Source organism: Tarenaya hassleriana, unplaced genomic scaffold (genome assembly GCF_000463585.1).
Source record: "Tarenaya hassleriana unplaced genomic scaffold, ASM46358v1 Cleome5, whole genome shotgun sequence".
Classification (NCBI taxonomy): domain Eukaryota; kingdom Viridiplantae; phylum Streptophyta; class Magnoliopsida; order Brassicales; family Cleomaceae; genus Tarenaya; species Tarenaya hassleriana.
The window spans coordinates 5,341,190-5,345,111 of record NW_010967707.1 but is presented as its reverse complement, the minus strand read 5'-3'; the positions used below and the strand labels follow the sequence as shown (position 1 = coordinate 5,345,111).

The 3,922-nt window shown below is 36.7% G+C and overlaps 1 long non-coding RNA gene across 2 annotated transcripts; it reads right to left on the bottom strand.

The window, feature by feature from the left end:
• Positions 1–7: 7 nt before the first annotated feature.
• Positions 8–1,805, bottom strand: LOC104827114. 2 transcript variants are annotated; one of them, XR_773883.1, is made up of 5 exons: positions 1,542–1,805; positions 1,083–1,218; positions 865–969; positions 515–702; positions 8–230 (listed from the first exon to the last, which is right to left on the bottom strand). It is a non-coding gene; the product is annotated as an uncharacterized LOC104827114 (long non-coding RNA). The 2 variants fall into 2 exon arrangements; XR_773882.1 differs by having other exon boundaries at positions 1,083–1,158.
• Positions 1,806–3,922: the final 2,117 nt, after the last annotated feature.

Here is a 3,922-nt window from a genome sequence, read left to right as displayed (position 1 = left end):
CTCTTCCCCGGGGGGGGGGGGGGGGGGTTGTTCCTCCTCGTCCCAGTTGTCGTGAGCCCAGAAACCCTTCGTGTCTATCAGCTTGCTCGCCACTGTCCCACCCTGTTTACACGCCAACGTGATCTTTAACGGGTCCACAGGCTTCACAATGTCCCAGATCTCGTCCCTTACATCCTCTATGCACAGCTTGTAGTTTCCACCCACCCTTGGTCCATTTCTGATGAACGTCTCTGCAGTAAACATGGGAAGACAAAGATCAGATCAGAGTTGAGCAGAGAGCCCCGTAGGTTGAGTGTGTATATATAAGCAATCATGTCTCTGCAGGTACGAGACTCGTGGAACGAAGCTTAACTACCACGAGCAGGAAATTTTGCAGAGTTTTGTGTGGGAAGATTGTATCAGGTAACATCACAACTCTTTGATGCTCCCCTTCTTTACTTCCAAATCTTGATCTCGTGGAAACTTTCAAAAGTTTTATAAGATTAGGTAAGCTTAATAATAGAAGATATATTACCTGAAAAGAGAGTGAATATCAGTAGTGAAAAAGCCCCTCCCATGGAGATCGAGACAGCGGAACAGACATAAACTCTCTGGAATGTCTTTATTCTCCAGAGCAAGAACAAAGTTGAGGAAACTCTAAAAAACCATCTCTCGGGAATGTCCTCCGCTACTCTTGCCATGCCGGACAATGCTCATCGAACACTACATACACCAAGTGTGATACCTTTAAATGTTTCTTTATCCCACCACTGGTATTAATAATCTAAGTTCATATCTAGAATTATTACCGATTTTGGTCAGATCACTACCGGTGGCTTTCATTTCTATAAAAAAGCACATAAAGATCAAAGCACTCGGTTCTACCTCTTTCGATGAAAATCTCAGCCAATGTCCCATCAGCAGCATATTCTTCGAGCTCTTGCTTACTCAGTGATCCATTCATATCTTTATCAAATGTCAGAAACATATCTACGGAAGAAGGAGCAATCCATTATAAGAACAGCAATCAAGACATAGCAAGATTTGCTTCTGATTTATAATCTCTGGGCATTAGCATGAAGATCAAATGAATGCAATCTCACTGCATATGCGTTGAGCTGACGTCAAAGAGAACCAATTCTCTGCCTGTTCGGTGTCGGTGACTTCTTCCTCACTTTCCTGACACATATATCAGGGGGGAGAATCAATACAAGCAAGCATTGCCATGTATATATGTTCCTGAAAATGACACCAAGCTTACAGAGAATCACTCCCCTTTCCAAACTATTGACCGATCAACTAAAAAATCCCATGAAAATTCAGCAAAACCAAGAACATTTTGTTGCTAAGAGACAAAAAAAAACGGTACATTTTCTCCAGAGAGCCGCAAATTTCGGCACTTTACACATCACTTAACACCAAAAGGTGAAATTGCATTCGTATACTCGAACACCGTAAGAGCGAAACGTAGAAATGCAAAAATTATTCAACATGATCTTATGCATGGTGAAACCAAGTTCAGACAACCAAAACGGACAGAATTAGAGAAAATGAGGAGATACCCATTAGAGCTTCGTATCCGAGTCCAGTACCGGACCATGTACGGCCGTAAATTTCTAACCCAAAGCATGGAAGACGCCGGCGGAATCTTCCTCTGCGTCGAGGTGTCGAGGCTCTCGCCATCGCTAGAGCCGCTGTACATCTTCGAACCACGCAAATCCCGACAACGTTAATCGACTCAGCAGAGTTATTACACTCCAAATCCAATCAGAGACTGTAAACCCTAAAATCGAAGGCAATGGCGAACCAGGAAATGCAAAACCCTAGGAGAGTGGCCGAGCCCTATTCTGTACGATCTGGTTATCAGTATCGGTTAAATTTGACTTGACCGAAATTCGGTTTTATCCGGTTTACTAAACCAGAGGAGGCCTTGGATTTTGCCAGTACGGCCTAAAAGCGGAGTGATGTGACAGTCTCAATCTCAGCCGTCCAATCCCAACATCAGACCGTCCGTATAAAAGATTTTTTTGACCAGACACATCGACAACACCAACACTTGCTCTCGTTTCGGAGAATCCTGACCGTACAATTCAACAACGTAGTTCCCCGCTGGGATTTCGACACGCCATGATATGGGTCCCACATCCTACCCCTCTGGACGCTCCTCGTTGTCGCGTGCTGTAACAGTGTCTTACGTGTCATCGACAGTACTTAAGTTCGGTGGGGCTTCTCATAGCTTACGTGTCGAATTCTCATTGGTTATAAATTCTTCCCAGAATCCAACTGTTTTTTTGGTCCCAAAAATATCATGAAATGGACACTGCACTTTTTGCAAGTGGCATGCTTTCATTAATTCATCAAAGTCATTTAGGACATTTTTTTACTGCGTGTATATGAGTTTATGAAATAAATGGAATAACATTATCTTTCAATCACAAATTTCACTTTTACTATGTGTCAAATAAGAATATATTCAAAATGTTAAAGTTGGTGAAGGTCAATTATATTTTCTTGGGATACAAAAAATGTACTAATTGCGATTTAGCAAAACAAGAATGGACTCCACCCAAACTTAGAAAATTAAGACCTACCTATTGTAAAATAGCATTGTATATGTATGTATCCACAAACATATGTGTGTGTATATATATATATAGAGAGAGAGAGAATGGCACATGGTGACCATGTACTTAATTTAGACAATAAGTATGCTTTATGACGTTGCACAGGGTGCCGCGTGTGTGTTTTGACCACCTGACTTAAAAAAGAAAAATATAAAAATATTTATAAAAAAAAAAACGAAAGGAGCTTATCAACAATTATGTGGTTTATAATTTGAAATCATTTTTTTTAAAAAAATTTTAATTATCAAACACATTTTAAAAAAAATCGAAATCCAGGTTTGTTTTTACACATGAATGTAATATGTGTGTATAGGTACGAATTGGACTGCGAAATCCTAATCAATTATACAAACAAACATATTGTTATTATTCATTACGAACGCATTATCTTAAATGTGTTGACGTAATTAATATATATATATATAGTTATAGTATTATAGATAATTAAATCTGATATAATAATAATAGTTAATGGAATAGCTTTTTTGGTCATTCTGTTTGGACTCTCGTCAAAGTCCAAGTTCGTTCTCAGACAACCTTTTTGCCTAAATCCCGGGGTGTTCTTTTGACAATCTTTTTTTTTTATTAAAATCACGAGAAAAATAATAAATCCTTTTTTACTTTCCGAATTTTCTCTTGGAATTTATTCTCTCTCTCTCTCGATATGTGCGTAAATTCTTCGTTGCTAAACCCAAGAAGGCCTCGACCATATATAACTCGTAAATATTTCACCAAAAAAAAAAAGGCACCCTTGTGTATCTTGTACATTTTTAACAGTATATTTTTTTTTTAAAAAAAAAAAGAGATTTTGATCAATGCTCATTCAACTGTGATTCACAACCCACGGTCTTCTTTACACACACACACACACACATATATATATAATTTGGAGATTTTGAAATTTGGTTCAATTATTTTATTTTTCAATTTCGATTTTTTTTACTTTATACAGCATATATCGATTTTTGTATTATTTTTTAATTTGATTTTGGTTTTATCCTTCGCTTTAAAATTTGTCTTTTATTGAGAGAAATGTATAATTGTAAAAAAAATTAGTTGGGTTTTCTATTTTTATTAGAATCATCTTTATTTAGCTTTTGTAATAATATATAATATATTGTTGTGCTACATTTAATTTAGATATAATTCTATATTAATATATTTCGTTTGAACTGAAATAAATTCGTATATGTAACTTTTCTTATTCGTGAAAATTGTAAGCCATAAAAGAATCTTGGAATTTTTGTCATGATAAAAAAATGTAGCATTAATATTTTTTTTATATAAAAAAGTTGATTCATTGCATAGACCTTGACACA